The 19,401-nt window shown below is 39.3% G+C and overlaps 1 long non-coding RNA gene across 2 annotated transcripts in view; it reads left to right on the top strand.

The window, feature by feature from the left end:
- LOC311528137 overlaps positions 1 to 19,401 on the top strand; it is a 64,003-nt gene that overhangs the window by 24,078 nt on the left and 20,524 nt on the right. Inside the window, exon 3 of one of the 2 annotated variants that reach the window (XR_014713521.1) lies at positions 10,862 to 11,169. The exons of the other annotated variant lie outside the window; for it this stretch is intronic. This is a non-coding gene — a long non-coding RNA (uncharacterized lncRNA). Of the gene's footprint in view, positions 1 to 10,861; positions 11,170 to 19,401 lie in introns of those variants that run through there. 2 annotated transcript variants of the gene reach the window in all.

Genomic DNA, 19,401 nt, shown 5'->3' with positions numbered 1-19,401 from the left:
GACTAATAATCAAAACAAAAGAAAATAGGATTTTAAGTGAGTTCAAGTATAAGGGATAAAATTAGTAAGGGCTATAAGCAAATAAAAGAGAAAATACCCATCTAAAAATCTAAAACTTAATCTAGCAAGGTACAGGCTTTTTTCAGGATGGTTTCTTTCACCTATATTTAGATACCAGAGACTTCAAACCCATCTTTCTCAGCTTGCAAGAGTTCTGCCCTCTTGTGTCTGTCCTGTGATGGATGCCAAAGATGGGTCTCTGTCCTTGGTTATATCTTCCAAAGTTATGTTATTTCAAGAGGCAGGATGATCTTATGCTGTTCTTCCCTTCCCCTGGATTTCCCATCCCATGTACATAAATAGGGCTTCCATTGTTTCAATTCTACCATGCTTAATTTACATCCAAGACAGGTCAATAGCTGCCTTCTATCCAGTCTGGATGTGAACCTGTTTCTCCATGTTTGGGCACAGATTTTAAAACATAATATCATTAGGTATCCATATTTCCTCATAGTGTTAATACATACATGTCACAATGATATTAATCACCAGTTTGTCATTAGCTTTCAGAAAAAAACACACGCTATACACTCTTATAATACATAATAGTACATACAATCAATTTGCGTATCATCTGAGGTTCAAGCCCCAGTCTTTATAGACCAGTAAAGCTTTGAAATGGTTGGATTACCCCTCAAACATGAGCGCCAAGTTTGTATAATTTTTGGTGGTGCCCAGAACAGGTCCAAGCACAGCCACTGGGGCAATTGCCCTTGGCCCCCTGCTTTTGGGGGGGGGGGCAGGCTTCAGGGGGACATGGGTTCCAGGGCAGCCTGGAGCGTGAGGCCCCACAAAGCATGGTTAGCCCAAACTTTGGTGGAGCACAGGCACCATGGGCCCATATAACTCACCGCCTATGCCCTCAAAAGTAAAGTTTATTCAAGCTGTGAGGAAAGTGACGGAGTCTGGTGGTGAAGGAAGCTCCATGCTTTTTCTTTCTTTCTTTTTTGATGAAATGCATATTGTCCTGTTTCCTGTTATCTCCTCTCCCTGATGTCTTGGTGGGCTTGTTTACTGCTTATATGCAAATATGGACCTTCACTGTCTTTGTCAGAGAATCAGGCTGGTCAGAGAATCAGATACACATTCCTTTGTCTAACACAGACCTGTTTACCAACTCCCCCTAACACACTTTAGTCATAATTCCAGTATATATTTATAACTTTTTGTACATCTTCTGGCATACATCATATAAGAAGATAAATGATCAGTTATTATTTTTCACGTGCTACTTTACAAAGCATATCTTGTACAAAGATTGTTACAGTAGCATGGGGTGGGGGGCGGGGGGGAAGAAATACAGTCTGGTTCTCTGTTACCTTGACCCAAAGATGATCCTTTACATCTGTGCAAAGTGAGGGCAAAATTATACCATTCTGATTTCCACCCACTCTGTACTGATGTACACTAGGGGGAGGGAAATGGAGAATCAGACCTGTTATTTTTAAGAGCTGCTAGTCAATGTTTGAAGTGAGTTCACATATGTAAAGCAGAATTAAAGTATTAACAGAGGATCTGAAAACTTTGACAAAAAACAACACAGACCTGGTGACTGGGGATCAACAGACAAAGATGGTCCCAAGCAAAACACAATAAGATCATAAACATCACTCTTTCTCAAGGAAGAAAGAATAACTTGCAGCTAGGGACTCTTTTAGTGAGGCTGTTGCAGGCTAGCTGTAAAACTAAGTTAACCAGGTGAACAAGATCTCTCTTCCTCTCGGTGGGAGGAGGTATTTTTTCATGCTTTTTGTGTGTATATAATAAGATCTTCTACACTTTCCACAGCATGCATCCGATGAAGTGAGCTGTAGCTCACGAAAGCTTATGCTCAAATAAATTGGTTAGTCTCTAAGGTGCCACAAGTACTCCTTTTCTTTTAACTTTTCAATAACTGTGCCCCCATGATAATGCTAAGTCATATTCCTATAAATATTGTTGTAAAGTGAACTTGTATTTTCCTTCCGCTCCTCCCCAAACAGCTGGTTGTATTAGGTGCCAAGGTCATTCTAATAATATAGTGCACAAAATATGTAACTAATTCCTTGGCTCCCCCTTCACCATATCACCTACTGAAAGCTCATCAAGGGAACTTTTGCTTCAGGAATGAATCCATATCTATCCTTCCTTGTCCCCTTAGAAACAAAGCCAACGAATGAGTCAAAAAAGCCAACCCCCTTTCTGCCCCTCCCCCCCCACACACACATCTAAGGAGGACCATATGTATGGACAGGTAAGGTGATTGCCATAACCTTACTGGATTAACTGGAATGCCCTTATTTTCTGAGTATGCTTAGCTGAAGTGGCTTTAGCCATTTCAAAATTCCTTTATGATGCAGTTGGCATTATAAAAATTAATTCTATCATTTCTTTTTGCAGAGTAATGATCAAAGCTTTTTTAAATTTATTTATTTCTAACAAAAGTTACCTCTCATAAAAGAGACAAATACAAATTCAGTTATTCCTGTAAAGGGCAATTCTATCAGGAAAGATAGACTCCTTTCTCTCTCTTTGGTTAGTTTTACTCTTCCTTACACCTTAGGTAGCCATGATCTGGATCTAGATTTAAATTCTCCCTGTTTTACACAGTTAAATCCAGTCCACTTTGATGCTATATAAAAACACTGATTCCCTTTTGCTGCCATCATACAATGACAGAGTGATCAATCTTCTAAATTTCCTTCAGCTATTTGCTCAAGGCTGCTGACCTGGTTTATAGATGTCAAGCCACTAACCTAGGTGGGCAGTGGAGAGGAGGAGGAGGAAGGATATAAATTATTTTGACTTCTTTCCCAGTGAGTTCTAGGGACAAAAAGCACCAGTACTTGAGATCTAAGTGTCTCCCCACTTACATAGGGCCAATGTCAGAAATCTAGCCTGTGCAGAAGAGGGGACTCCATATGCAGATCTCTCTTTCTCTTGCTTCTAGGTAGGGCTCATCTGTCTCCCTAACACTGCCACCTCCTTTTCCCTACATCCCATAGAGTCCTCTCTGATGGTCTGATAACTCATGCCATGGAATGGGTGGAGGTAGGCGTTTGGCATATCTGGGAAGAATGGGTGGGTGTGAGCGACATCCATAACTCCTTGGATTTTATTAAGAAAAAATAATACAGCCTGGCCCTGTGCTATCTTTTCCATCAAGCCCTTTTCTTGGTAGAATCTCCTTCTTCTGGGGTCACAGAGCTCTAGCAATGATATGGGGCTTCCACTCCCATTGTGGGTGTTCCCTATATGCCCCAGGACACGTGGGTTTGAAGGCAGATCCCACAGTCTAGCATAGGAGGAAAACCCCATCTCCAACAGTGGAATAATGTAGAGAAATTGCTGTGAGAGAGTTCTCATGAAGAACCCCTTTCCTCCACCTCGCTGCAGTGATCCAGCCTTAGTCCCTCCGAATAGAATCATTAACTCTTAGATCAAAAGAAATAGGTCTATCATGTCAGGTCAAGGCCTAGGTGGATTATATTTAATGTTAAAGAGAGAAATTGGGTGAAGTATGTAACATCATCTTTATTAGCATGGTAAGCCTAGAGTCTTGTAGTTTTTACAGCACATCATACCTTTGACATACAATTGTAATAAGAAAAGGAGTACTTGTGGCACCTTAGAGACTAACCAATTTATTTGAGCATAAGCTTTCGTGAGCTACAGCTCACTTCATTGGATGCATACTGTGGAAAATACAGAAGATGTTTTTATACACACAAACCATGAAAAAATGGGTGTTTACACGTTGTAAGGAGAGTGATCACTTTACATAAGCTATTACCAGCAGGAGAGTGGGGTGGGGGGAGAGAAAACCTTTCGTAGTAATAAACACCCATTTTTTCATGGTTTGTGTGTATAAAAGCATCTTCTGTATTTTCCACAGTATGCATCCGATGAAGTGAGCTGTAGCTCACGAAAGCTTATGCTCAAATAAATTGGTCTCTAAGGTGTACCACAAGTACTCCTTTTCTTTTTGCGAATACAGACTAACACAGCTGTTACTCTGAAATCTGACAATTGTAATAATAATTCCTAAACAAAACACCTTTGATTTCATGGGGGCTAACTGCACAGTGAAGTACTGTTTAATGAGAACAGGGAGATCAGTTGGCCCATCCTCTATTTGCGGAGTTTTCATTTAAACTTCAGAGTATTTAAAGGGGAAAAAAGAAATAAATATTTTTTTAAAACCTCTTTGGAAGTAAATGAATGTCATACTTGGACTTTGAGTTATTCTTTATCTCCCAGTTGTGGAAGCTTTGGCTTTTAAAGTACCAGATTTATACTGGGAAGACTTCTTCCCATTGTGCAGTAGGCTCTCATCTTTAACTGAGATTATGCACCACTCATCATTGTTCATGTCAGAAACTCCATCAACATCTAATTCTGTAGCAACAGCTTGAGTGAAAAGGAGATATTAAAAAAATAAGAGCACAGAAAAGAAAACAATGTGTCTTAATTATGCCACAGTTTTCTTTAATGATCCTTGACACTAGCCCATTTCAAAAGTAGATTAGTACAATATTAGTGTATATTAAGTAACATAGACTTACAAAATGCAGACGGTTGCATTGTATAACATGGGTGGCTTATGCTGGCCCTCTGAACATAGTTGTGCACAGCAGCACTCATACAGCTTATATCATGAACATGTGGGTTTACATTCCTTACATTTAATAGTCCATCTAATATAAACTTCTGGATATTCTCATTATCCATATAAATGTCTAATTTTTTGAATCCTACAAAACTGGGTTTTATCATTATTTGCTTGCTTGGCCAGTGGATAAATTTGGGGATAGAGGGGTATTTGCCATACTCTCCCATTTGTCCACATCTTTCCTGAAATGTGGTGCCCAGAACTGGACACAGTACTCCAGTGGAGGCATCACTAGTGCCATGTAGAGCAGGACAATTACCTGCTGTGTCTTACATGTGACACTCCTGCTAACACACCCCAGAATGATATTAGCCTTTTTTGAAACTGCATCACATTGTTGACTCTTATTCTATTTGTGATCCACTATAATCCCCAGACCTTTTTCAGCAGCACCACCACTTAACCCGTTATTTCCCATCGTGTAGTTAATATTTGATTTTTTTCCCCTTTCCTAAGTCATGTCCTTTGTACTTATCTTTAATGAATTTCATCTTGTTGATTTCAGACCAATTCTCCAATTTGTCACGGTTGTTGAGAATTCTAATCCTGTCCTCCAAAATGCCTTTAACCCCTTCCATTTTAAGGTCATCTGCAAATTTTATAAGCATACTCTCTACTCCAGTATCCAAGTCATTAATGAAAATATTGACTAGTACCAGACCAAGGACAGACCCCTGCAGGGCCGTATTAATTTGTCCTCCCTGTTTGACAGCAAACCATTGATAACTATTCTTTGGGTAGGGTCTTTCAACAGCTGTGGTCTAGATGAAATTACTATAACACCTGCACATTTCCCTAGCTTGCTCATGAGACTGTCATGTAGGACTGTCAAAAACTTTCCTGAAATCAAGATATGTCTGCAGCTTCCCCTTCCCCATCTACTAGGCCCATACCCTGTCAAAGGAGAAAATGAAGTTGATTTGGCATGATTTGTTCTTGACAAATTCCATATAACACTGTTATCCTGTAGTTGCTTACAAATTGATTGTTTTATAATTTGTTATATAAATACTGACAGGTTGTACATGTCTTTAAGGGGAAGTCATGAAGCACCCTGCCTTAGGTGCATCCACCAGGCCAGAAAAACAGCTTGAGCTTTCCAAGTTTCAGAAATAGTTTAGAGACACTCCTGGATTGTGAGCTAATTAGGTGAAGCTGAGACTATTTAAGCTCAGCACTTTAGAAATGGAGTGTTACACTCAGAGGGGAAATAAATGAGGGAGTTATGTTGGTCAGGAACCATAGGGAAACATAGAAGCTACCTTGTATGCTTTATTATTTACTGCTTTTAAAGCCATATGTGAAAGGAGATGCAGCGACAGATGTTTCCCAAACTAGGGTTGGGATCAAACCAGAATCCCCAAAATAAAACCCTATTTGCATAGTGTGTCGTGTGTAAACATGAACCTCTCATCTTCCTGACCCTAGCCTTTCTACTGGCACCCTGCATGCTTGTATCTAAAGTACCTTACAGACAGTGAGGCCCAAATATAGTCCCATCCTCCACATATATAAAGGCAGCCTGCCTCTCCTCAACCAACCACAGAGCCAAGTACCACCTGCTTCCAGAAGCTCTTCACTTCTTTCACAGAGGAACATTAATCAAATGTGTGACAGCCTCTCAAATCAAGAGGGAAATATATCAGTGCAGCAGGCAACAATTATCTGATCATTTTTGACAAATTTTCATCCAATTCACCCAGAGAGAGTTGCTGAAACCACATGGAAAAATCTTGGTGAAATGGACCTGTGCCCCTGCTGAATAGCAAAAGCCAGTAATGCACACCTTAGCCCACTGCTGAGGGAGACAATCAACACCTTCCTTAGGGAAGACATTATTTCCACTGCTTTGAAACGTGAAATAGTCTGGACTACTATTAAAAAAGAATCACTCACATGAACCAACCCCCTAACACCTGGTTTCTACTTTCCCATTCCTCAGTAAGACCTGAATAGTTAACAAGCAGGGCCCAGGAACATCTGCTCACCACTAAATTTCTAGATCCTCCCCAGCAGGACTTCAGCCTGAGTCATGGCACAGAAACAGCTGTAGCTACCCTGATAGAGAACATCCTTATCACCATGAATGTGGTTGCTGACACTACTCAGTCTCAAGCTACCATCCACCATAAAGTAATGCTGACCCACTTGTAAAACCTGGCAGTGGTAGATAGAGTTACTTCAGCCTGGCTATGCTTGTCACTCCCTGGCAGATCCTGAAATGTTTTGATGGACAGTTACTCTTCCATGCAGGCCCTAATTTGTGTAGTCCCACCAGGCCATATCTTCTCACCTTTCCTATTCAACATTGATTTGAAGCTGCTAATGGAGACTGTGAGATGCCATGACTTACACTGTCAGGAATACACTGACAAAGAGTTCTGTGTATCATTAGTAACATCTGCATGAAGTATCTCACAGCTATCTCAGTATACTGAGTAAACTGGAAGCTGAATAGAGACAGCTGGTCCATAATTGATCCAGGAAAGACTGATGTGATGGCAATTAGAAGGGGGGGGCATTTTAAAAAGTTGTATTTAAAAACACTATGCCTTTACTCTGTTTGAGACATATATCCACAAGTGATCTTCTGTTCTACAAGGCACATTGATGCTGGACACCAGAATAACAAAACTTATTAAAAACCTTTTCTTCATCTCTGACTGAAAAGGAAGCTTCATGATTTTCCCTCGGGGCAGACCTAGCCATAGAAATCCATGTATATCCCACCTCAGTGCTGGTGGTCTACTGTAACTCACTCTACCAGAGGATGAAGGTGCAGGGTAGGTGGAAGCTATAATTAGTCCATCACTTGGTTCCTCCCTCCAAAGCAGAACATGTCTAACAGAGCCTATAGAACAGGTTCTTCACCACATCCACTGACTTCCTCTTCATTACTGGATTCATTTTCAAGATACTGCCCCGATGTTTAAGGTTATTAGTGGACTGCACTTGTGCAATCTGAACATTCCCTCTCCCCGGCACCATTTTGCAATGGCTATGATTTTATCTATTGGAGTTACCCATTTTGACTCCACAGTTAGGCTGCATATTAAAGTGGTTTTAAAAATGAGGCACAAGTTCCCGTTTCCTCATGATCTGGCTACCTCCTTCTCATGAAGCTTCATCCAGGGACAATTTTTGGAAACTATAAATGTAGCTTTTGTTTAGCTTCTCTAATAGGAAGCTTTTGCATTTGGACTCTGATTACTTTTTCTTTGAGTAATTCTGCTTTTCATTGTTGATTGATATTTCTTTACAATATTGTGTCTCTACAAAATAGAGTAGAGAGCAGGATTCTGAGGAGATCAGGAGCAATGGGTACTCTGTTTTGTTTTCAAAGTCGTATTTATGTTAATTTTAAGCTACTGGACATGGAGCACACAAACCTGATTGGCTGATGGGTGCACATAAAAACTTTTCTTGCAGAAGCTACACTCTTCTGTTCTTAAGGATGCCAGCCTTCCATTACCCCCTCTAAATACCCTTTTGAACAGAGAACTTTATATTCCCTCCTGCCACAACCAAATACTGCACAAAACACCCACAACAACTATTGCTGGGTTGAGTATATGGAAGACTGTGTTAGAAATACAAGCTCTCATTTTTCCAGGAGTTTACTAGTTCTGTTTGCAGGCCTCTGGGCTCTCTAGAGAAATATACAATCTGAGTCAAAGTTGTGCTTCAGAAAGCAGCCCACTTTCTTTCTCCCCATTTTGGGGTTCTAAATTCTAAGAATCAGAGTAATATTATGTGCAACCTTCCAGAAATATAACAACATAAAATATTCTAACTCTTGGGTGTATGCACCTTGAAAGATAATGTTGGGGGGAAATAATTTGGTATAGAGGTCTTCACAGAAGCATAAAAGGAACGCAGGCTTACAGCCACAGTGCATAGTGATATGTAGTAGTTGTGCTAATGCTAAGATGGTGTTTGTGGGTGGAAAAGTGGAGGCAAGTACTGTTAAGCAGCTTATCTTTCCATTTCCTTGCTTCTGGGGTTTCATAAAGCATTCTGTGCGTGTAGCAACCCTAACTGCTTCACATGAAATATTTGTGTATTAATGTTAATAAAAACTATGAATCCTACAGCATGCCAGGTTAAGAGAGGAAGTTGCTGAGGAGTGAGCACAGGATTAGCCCATTAACAGCCTTAAAGTTCACAATGGCTATCAATATCTAGGATTAAACCATGAAGAGATAGTGGCTGGCCTTCACAGTTAACAGTCCCTTCAAATAGGGAGCTCTATGACACCAGAGACCAGAATGAATCCAGGCAGCCCAAGTTAATTTTAGCTAACTGTCACAGATCTGGTCAAGCTCCCTAAGCTGTACGCTCACCAGATTTCTGTGAGGGGATCCAACTGCTGAATCCTACATGCTCTTAGCGTTCTGGGGCCAGGCAGAGTTTAGGTACTGTCCCTAAGAACAAGCAAGAACTCCATGTGAAGCCCTTGTGTCCAACACCACTTTGGGCACTGGGAACCTTCAGCTTGAGACCGTAGTTCTGCTTCATGAGCAGCTCTGGCATATACCCCTGAACCCCACCAAAGGTGTGAGCCTTCTGGTTCATAGTTCACCTGTTCAGAGGCATGTGACAATGAAAGCAAACAGATTTGGACTTTGTACAGGATTCTAAAAACCATTTACTTTTGCAAGATAAAGCAGAAAAAAGTACACATCATTTAGAAAACAAACACCCTGAACCTAATACCCCCTTCTCCAGCTCACCCTTCCATTTGGGTGTCCTTGAGATGAGGGGTGGGAGGGTATTCATCTGTGTTCCAGAAAGTAGCGATCACTTCTACCTTATCAGGATCCCGCAACAGCTCCCCTCAGCTTGAACTGATGAAAATGGCCAAAGAGCTAGAGTTAAAACAATTATTTTCCAGCCTCCTCAGTGACCTCTTGATCAGCAACAGCAGGAGACCACAGACTCCTACCAGTTGATTTAATTATCAGGCAATCTCTCCTCTGATGAACCAGTTCTCCTGGATAGGAGTGAGCTTTTAGTCTAAATTGCTTCTGAGGGCCATCTGAGTTTAGTGACCTTTTATTAACAACCCTGTTCTACTCCACCTTGGAATTCCAGTCCAACAGGGAGGTAGAAGGACAACAGAGAACCACATCGACAATGGAGTCAGCTGTCTGACACAAAGACACATAAAGAGCCCCCAATATCAAACAATTCATAAGCTCTAAATAGACAGATTTCCCAAATCAACATAGTAACAAAGCTGTGTCTATAGGAGTGAGAGACACATACAACAGTACATTCCATTCCATGTGTATGTTTATATATAATAAATGAGAGAACAGTATTTCCTCTTTAATAGATTGCTGGAACACTTCATTAGCTACATGCATCACAAAAGTCTGTTGCAGTCCTAACATTCTATATTGAGAAGGTACAGACAGTTTAAACTAATTACAAGGAAGTAATTTTGACTAAATACAAAACTAGACAAATTATGAGTATACAAAAAGATCTTATCTTTTTCTGCCAAGACTGACTGAATTGCCATCTTCTTCCCAGAAGCCTGATTCATTCAAAAATAATTTAGAGTAGTTAAGAAAAAATAAAAATAAATCCAACTCATCTATTTCCATTGACAGGTGGTTAAAGGGACTCCCAGACTTTTCAAGCCCTCAAAGGTAGATACCTAGAAAACAGACCACCATTTTGCAGGAAACATGACTTGATTTCTTACATAGACATTAAAAAACAATATTCAAGTAGTGTGGGCTTGTTTTCTATTTTAACAAAAAAACATATAGAGCAAAATCTTGCATTCTTCTCTCAATTTTCACTCAGATAAGTTAGAGCAGCATGGCTTGGTATATGTGATGCTCTATACTATTATGTTCATCACTTTTACAAGACTATGATAAATTTTTACAAAGTATGCCTTGTGATGTATTAGAAATATCATCATCTGCTGAACATTATTGTTGGGGTAAAATATGCATATCAACATTGTATATGAAGTTATAAGTTTCTGCTGTGTATCATTGCTGTAATATGCTCCAAGTTTAAGAAAAGGAGGCCCAAATCAGTTTCTCAGGAGTTAAAGGGCTATCACCTGCTTAAGCAGCCATTCTCTAGCAGGGGAAAATGTGTAAACAAGAAATTTACATTCCTCCACAGGGACAGTTCAAACTTCACATCCACAACAGACTGCATGTCACCATGAGTCAGCAAGGATGTTTCTAGCCCAAGAAATTGAATTATAAAGAGGAGAGGAAAAGACTTGACTGTACTCCTCCTCCCATCTCTCCGCTCATGACATCAATGAATACCTAAAGGACACTGAACTAAAGGGAAGGGGTCCCAGGCTGAAAGGAACCCCAGCCTGTGAAATTTACAGCAGCGTATGGTGAAGAAAACCTCTGCTTTGAATTCTGTTAGTTTAAGCTAGCCATTAGCATGCTGTTTGACTTTTATGCATCATCACTTGTAATCACTTACAATCTATCTTTCTGTAGTTAATAAACTTATCTTATTTTATTTTAACCAATGTGTTTGGATTATCCCCTTGGGATAACAAGGCATTACCATTTTCCTTTGATGAAATGATGGACTTTCTATGAGCTTGTATTGTTCAGGAGGGTACTGAGCAGTACAAGACACACACTTTGGGGGGAACATCTGGGACTAGAGAGCATGCTGGTGTTCCTCTGCAGTTTAGTGCATGAGTGCTTAGCTAGTGGCCCTCAATAGTGTGCAGTTAGGAGTGGTTTTACATGTTAGAGGCTGTGTGTGAGCTGGTCAGGAGTGGATGTTCTTACAGCAAAGTAGTATAAAAGGCACCCCAGATTGGAGAACTGAGGGGACACAGCTGTTCAACAGTTCAAATTGTACACTAGGTAATGTCACAGTATATTGCCATTAATTATTATTACAATAGTGCCTAGCGACCTCAACTGAGATTGGGGACCATTGTACTAGGTGCTGTACATGCAGACGGAAAAAGACAGCTCCTGCCCCAAGAAACTAACCACCTGATCAAGGCCTGATTCTGAAATAAGACCGCTGTACCTGTGCAGAGACCTATTGAAGTCAGGTTTCACATGAGTGCAGGGGGATGCCTGCATGAATTTCACGGAAAGCTCAATAGGCAAAACAGACAAAAGGTAGGAGAAAGAAAATCTCATTTTACAGGGCAATTGAGGCACTGAGAGATTCAGGACCTGATCCAAAACTGAAGTTATTAGGAGTCTTTCCATTTGATTTCAAATGCCTTTGGATCATACTGTGGGGCCAAATTCAAAAGAGCTCTTTCGAAATCCAGTCTAAATTGTGGGTGGGGAACTGTTTTGAAAGTTCTGGCTTAAGTGAATTGTTCAAGATCAAACAAGAGGTAATGGCAAAACAAGGAATTGAATGGACTCCCAGGCAAAGCCAGGAATATTCTGACTCCCAAGCTAGTGCCTTAAACACAAGACCAACATTCCTCCAACCATGGTAGTTCTGAATGACCGAAACACTCTTCAGATGGCACTGAAGTGCATGTACCCAGTGCTTATGTACCTCACTATGGAAACAAACATTTTGGGGGAGGGGTTCAGGGACAGGATTGGGTTAAGGAATCTTCAGCCATGCAGAAAGGCCTTCTGTAAGGGAGTAGTATTCCAGTTATGATCTCTTGAAAAAAGTAGTTGCTGCAATTAGAAATGTTAATGGTCTGGACCTGCATTTCCCTCCCTACTGCGTATTCCTGGTATTTCCTGCTTTGTTGAAGATGTCTCAGAACGTACTATGGATTGCAAGTGTTGAAGTCAGATTCCTGCCCTTTGTAATTTGCACAGTCACCATCTATCCCCCTACTAATTGCATAAACTCTGCAGTCATACACCTGAAGTAAACTTTGTTAGTTTTACTGTTCCCCATTTACAGAGCAAAGAGAAGTGTGCACTCAGGCTTCCAAAGTAGTATGTTGTACCCAGGGTACCAGGATGTTAGCAATTTTGCCTCAGTTTTTAAGAAAAAGTTGCCAGCTCTCCCCCCACCACACACAAACACAATGAAACAAAAGAAAAGCTGTTTAGATGGAGGAAGACTAATTCAATTTGAAAAGGTGTCAGTTTTAAGTTTCTACAGCATTATTAATATTCAAATCACCTTATTTTAGAGAGGAAAGTAAGACTGTGATACCATACATGTCTCTTAATTCTCATGGACATGACAAAAAAAATACATTTCCCGTCCACTCCAAGCTTGCTTATGATCTGTAAAGTGTGGCTGCTGTAATATATTTATCTAGTATTCCAGAAACTGCATGTACAACTGTTGAAGTTTCTTTCCCTCTTCTCCCTTCAAAACATGCTGTGGAGAAAAGCCAAGAAGAGACCAGTCAGAAAAGAAAATTGGTTTTTTGATTTGCCTAGCTAACTCAACTTGGGCATAATTAAGGGTTTCCTGATCTTACCACATCTAAAGTAACTGTCATATCTTGGAGATCAGTCAGCACAGAGAGAAGCAACTTTAATTTGCTGTGTCAATTCAACAAGTCACAAGATTTAGAACACCAGAAGCTCACGCAGAGTTGAAATCACTTTGTTTAGTCCTCCTCTTTTCTTTTCACTTATGAGGATGACAATGAAGACATGTTAATAAATACTGAAATTCACTTAATAATAGTTAACTTTGCAGACATCAAAGAATTCATATTACCTGCAGCAAACAGTAAACACCATCCCCTACGCCATTTAAATATACTTACAGAGTAAGTAATCGATAGTGGACCTGCTCTGGTATAGATTGACATGTTTGGCCTGTCTTGGCTCTCTCCACTCTAAATGAAAGGTCGTCCCTTGCATTATCAATTTATCATCAGGTAGTTGGTCTTTTCCTATTACTAAAATAAATTGACTTGGTGTTAATAGTGCTGTCCCTGCAGACTTTAAGAGCTCTCACATCATCCATAAGTTTTATTTTTTTCCCATAAATTAGAAACACATTTTGCTTCTGCTGTTACAATTGTACCTGTCTCCAGCTATGAGCCTTGAACTGCCTGAGCCACATGAACTCTGTTTATTCAAGACTTATCCGTGTCTACAGTTATAAAACATCTGTGGCATATTGAATTGTTAGCCTTGGTTGGATTATAGCATGTTTCTGTGCGTGCAGAAAGAGGATTTATAGATTACATGAGAATACACGCAGGACAGCCAATCAAACAGCTGTGAACTGTTGAATTCAAGTGGGCTGTGCTACAGTGGATACTGATTTGTGTATTTGGAGACAGACTGGTTGGCTGCATTTACATTGCCTGTGTGAAGAACGGCAACGGCACAATCTTTCTTTTGACCATAGAGTATGGTAGGGTGGCTCCTCCATGAAGTAATTAAAGTGAGCATACATATGGGCATATGTATATATCCACACATTTCTGTATAATTAAAAGCATTTAAATAATTTATACAGGGAGTGCTTTACAGAATCAGGTATATTCCAAGCCCCTGAAAGATTACACCTTAAGGCCCCCAGTCTGGCAAATGCATGAATGGTCTCATTAATTTCCATGGGACTACTCCATTGAATAGTTATGCAGATCTGCGACTGCTACTAGCAAATATCTCCAGTGGCCGGTGATGGGACACTAGATGGAGAGAGCTTGGAGTCACTGCAGAGAATTCTTTCTCTAGTGTCTGGCAGTTGAGTCTTGCCAAAATGTTCAGGGTCCAACTGATCACCATATTTGGGGTTGGGACAGGAATTTTCCACTGGGTCAGATTGGCAGAGACCCTAGTTTTTGGTGTTGGTTGTTTTTTTGTTTTTTGTTTGTTTGCTTTTTGCCTTCCTCTGCAGCATGGAGCTTGGGTCACTTGTAGGTTTAAATTAGTGTAAATGGTGGATTCACTGTAACTTGAAATCTTTAAATCGTTAAATGAGCAGGAGATCAGACTAGATATTCATGATGGTCCCTTCTGGCCTTAAAGTCTATGAGTCTACATATAAAGTATTTGCAGATTGGGGTATAAATGTCCAATCCTATTCCCATTAAAGTTAATGGAAGGACATCAAGCTCATAGATATATTTGACTTGTGTGAAACATAGGACAATATTTCATATAGCTAACAGAGTATGAGATCAGCTTATTGAGCAATTAGAAATCTTGATCAACTTCCTCGTACTGAACAGTTTAGAAAAATCAAAAGCCTACAGATGAGATATTTTGACAGGCAATCATCTTAGTTGAAAGCAGCAGTGAGAGAACAGAGTGTATTTCTTAAAGGGATATTGGCATGTAAAACCTGGCCCAAATTTAGATTCAGAAGATCTTGTCTTTACCAAACCTACACCCAGTAGGAAAGATTACAGGACTGATGTCAATGGAAACAATTTTAAAAAATACATATTGCTTTGCAGTGGTTAAATATCCAAGATTTTGCTATTGTGCTAGTTTGAGAACCAAAAAGGGGAATGGATTAGAAACATCTGCATTAAAAAAGTGAAATGGTATAATCTGATGTCATTATTTGAGCTAAGGAACATGAAACAATGGGAAAGAAATCAATAAGGGAGGGAATTTTGAAATATGGAGCTGTAATTAAACATTCCTAGATTGAGAAGGTGTTTAGATTTGCCACTCTTTAGCTAGGGCCTAGTCATGAAGTGTGGATTGTGCTCTGGATCAGAATTTCTCAAGAATCTGGAGGAGTTTAGATCTGGGGTTTTAGTGAAAAATAAGGTTTTGAAATTCCTTCATTTTCTCATCTTGAAAATCTAAACCTTTAATTTTAAGGTGTTCTTGGTAAGAAAGGAAATTTGGTGTGTGTATAGATAGATATCTATCTATCTTAGTATTTCTCCCCTAGTAGAAATTGTAACATTAAGCCCTGATCCAACAAACACTTATGCCTCCCCCTAATTTTACTGGTGTGAGTAGTTTATTGATTTCAATTGAACTAATCCTGTTAGTAAAATTAAGTACACATGCAAGTGTTTGTGCAGCATTGGGGCCTTAGGAAAGCAGCTAGAGTGGGGACATGTCTTTTTATTTACATATTATCTTTGTAAATGTTCTTTCAGTGTAATTTCTCTTGGTTTATTTCTTTAAAGAAAAGATGAGTAGGGTGACCAGACAGCAAATGTGAAAAATCGGGACAGGGGGTGTGGGTAATAGGAGCCTATATAAGAAAGAGACCCAAAAATCAGGACTGTCCCTATAAAACTGGGACATCTGGTCACCCTAAAGAAGGCTCAGATGTGAACGGAAAAGGAAAAAAGTTTAACTCTGAAGGGCCATTTTATGGTTAATCATTGACAATTTAGGCACTGTACAAAATGTATTTTGTTTATCCATTAAAGTATGTTTTATGGCCCACACATAAACCTATACATATGTGACAACTCACTGAGATGTAAGACTTTATGGATTAACATTGAGCCACAACAGGAAGAAAGTAGTCAAAAAGAGTCTAATTAGGCCCAATCATTATTTTTTGTTCAGTCATTGGTAATTCTGGGTATGCAAAGAATGTAGTGGTGGCCCATTCTCTAACAAATTCTCACCAACATTGTTTTATGTGTATTTGTTTTATAATTTGTCATTTCTGAAAAGAATTAGTGGATTTAAAACAAAAACACAAACACAAACACATTTGGTACCAGTAATGGGGCTATCGTGATCAGGGCTTAATTAGTAGGACTTCAGTATGCATAAAGTTAAATGCATGCTTAAGTCAATAGGACTGATCAGAAGGCATAAAGTTAAGCATGTGCATAAATAAGTCTTTGCAGGATCAAGACTCCTGTCCAGAAGAGGACATCATTAAAATCAATGAGTAAAAAAGTCAGAAACTGAAAGGCAAAGAATAAAAAGCTTGCACAAGTGTTAAAATAGTAAATGTATCTTGAAAAAATAACAGGAACAAGGTTTCTATGGCAAGTGTACACTATTGTCAGAGATGATATAAAATAAAATTTTTGCTTCAGTGCTCACAAATGAAGACTTTCAAAAGCAGGTCTGTCCAGTGTTTCATTTAGGAAAGGGTCAGTTCAATTATTATTTTATCTGAACTAGTTCATCTATCTCTGCTGAACATTAATTAGGAACAGAATTGGAGAGCTCTTGAAAAATTATGGATTTTATTGAGGATAGTCAGCAAGGGCTCAGAAAAAGGAAAATTATACCTCACAAATTTGAAACAAATGGAACTGATAAAGAATCTCGGAACATAATTCAACTTAACTACAGCAAAGTGTTCATATAGAACCCCACGAAAAGACTAATCTAGAAGGTCAAGAAGTATTGCATGGAGTGCAGTGAATAAAGAATTAGCCTGAACATCAAAGATAAATGATACTTATGTGAAATAGGAGCAGTTTAAGATAGGTTTAAAGCTCCCACTATCTTTATTGGTGCTTAAAATCACTAGTATTGCAGACACAGTATATTATATTAACAGATTGATTAATCCTCACTATGCATGATAGAGCAGACTCACCCCTACTTACTTTCCAGCCAACAAACACCTCAGACACCTCTTCAAGTAAAATACCTCAGACAGTTTATTTACAGTATTCTTTTCTACCACATTTGGAGGCTATGTAGTCTTATGCTCTTGAGGCAAAAAGGGACCCACATTCTCCTCTGACTCAGGCTTTCCTCCTCCACCCTTCCTTTTTGCACCTTTTGTACCGTCTGGACTAATGACCTAATAAGCCTTTTAACTTCCTGCAGCCCATCCCAATCTATCGAGTGGGCACAGTTCTAGTAGTCACCTGTACGCCAGGGCAACTAATTGGAGTTGCAGTGATCAGAGTGCTGGCTTAACTCTGACACAACACAAAAATTAAAAAAATGCTACAGGCTTGGGATAAAAGTCTTTCAACTTAGTCTAAATCAGTCAGTGCATTTAGTGTAATTAACATTCAAATATGAAAAGACATTCTGGAGAAAAAACTGCTTTTTACCTTCTTTCCAAATAATTTTGGATCCAGTAGTAATTTTCTTATACTATTTACGGTAGCTTCCTGCAGTTGGAGCCCACATTTTCTTTATCCCAATAGTTTCTTCAGCCGTAGATTATTGTTCTCTTTATCTAAAGATACTACTTTTCTTTTTGTAGTTTACATATGTAACTTTAAAAAGAATCCAATATCCGCACATCTCCTTACCCAGTGCACACACCTGCTCCTCCCTCCCCGCAACCTCTAGGAAGTTAACAAGCATTTTTCCTTAAATGAATGGGGACACAAAAACAGGAAGAAACACATTTCCTAAATGGAACATCCAAGAAATGGACAAAAGGGAAAACAGTCTGTGAGAGATTGTCAGACATGGCAAAGTATTCTGAAGGGTGAATGATAATTAGGATTTCTTCCTTGTAATACTTAAGTGTGATGGGGTCCCACACAGGCAAGGGGTGGAGGATCACTTGATTCCTATTACAAAGAAGCAGGAGACTAGTGAGGTCCTGCAAATGAGGCCTAAAGAGGTTATTTGTGGAAGGCCTATGTATTTTATGTTTGGATTTTGCCTTTTTCTGGAAAGGAAGGATTCTTGCTTTTGGCAGAAAGCCAAATCACAAAACTGACCTGTTGAAGACTATCTCTAGAAGAAGGGACCTGAGGCACAGTGGGGAAAACTGAGACACAACTGTACTGGAGATACCAGAGCGGTAAGCTGCACCTATATGCTATGGTGCGGTCTTTGAAAGTGCTTAGTATTGGCCTAACTCTGCTCCCACTGATGTCAGCGTTAAGACTTGTGGAAGCAGAGTTAGGGCAATACTGAGTGCTTTTGAAAATCTCACCTTAAGTTTATTCACAGTAAGCATATTGCTATATTTCTTAACATCTCTTCTAACCTTTTTAAAACATGTGCTATCATATTAAAAGGCTAATGTCTTTAGGAAGATTAAAGGTGATGTCTCTGTTGTATTTTGGAAAGTGTAATGTTTGAAGCTTTTAAAGGAAATGGTCTCCTGCACTCTAGTAAGAGACTGGTAATATGGTGAGTCTGAAAGCCTAGTTAGTGGTTTTAGACTGTTTCCACACGCTCCTAAAATATTTCATAATATGCCCACAACCCTGCTTAATCATTATTCCCAAGCAGCACAGCCTTATAAAACTGCAAGTAGAGAAAAGTCTGTATTCCCCAGTTGTATTTATTGCATTTAACAATAAAATAGAATGGCAAAAATATCCGTTTGAACTGTTGATGATTTATCATGCCACAGGATAGCTGAAAGATGATTCACTACAGGGATATAGCCTTCTCTCGGTTATAAAACATTCCCCTGTCCTAGAGCTTCAATAATTCCAATTATGGCTCATAAAAGTGATGCAAAAGTATATTGCCTGACCATATTTGACTCTGCAAGGGGATAAATAAGGGAAAAGTTGAGGGACCGATCTGTTAATATACGCTGATAATTAATCCAAATATTACTATAGTAACATGATTTGAGGTAAATATTGTAGTTCCTAATATGACACAAATACATCCGATGACTCCAATTCAGTAAAGGACTTAAGCATGTGCCTAACTCTAAACTGTGAAATATATGGAACTACTCACATATTGGAAGTTAAAGACATCCTTTAGTCCCACAGACTTCTGAGATTAAGCATATGCCTCACTTTAAGCATGTGAGTAAAGTACCTTGCTGAATCAGTGCATAAGGAAGGTCCTGAGTACTGCAGAACTGAAATTAGTTGAGAGTACATTTGGTGC

This window comes from Lepidochelys olivacea, assembly GCF_965140295.1.
Source record: "Lepidochelys olivacea isolate rLepOli2 genome assembly, chromosome: 11".
Lineage (NCBI taxonomy): Eukaryota > Metazoa > Chordata > Testudines > Cheloniidae > Lepidochelys > Lepidochelys olivacea.
The sequence above is the reverse complement of the archived record's forward strand: the minus strand, read 5'-3'. Positions and strand labels throughout refer to the sequence as shown.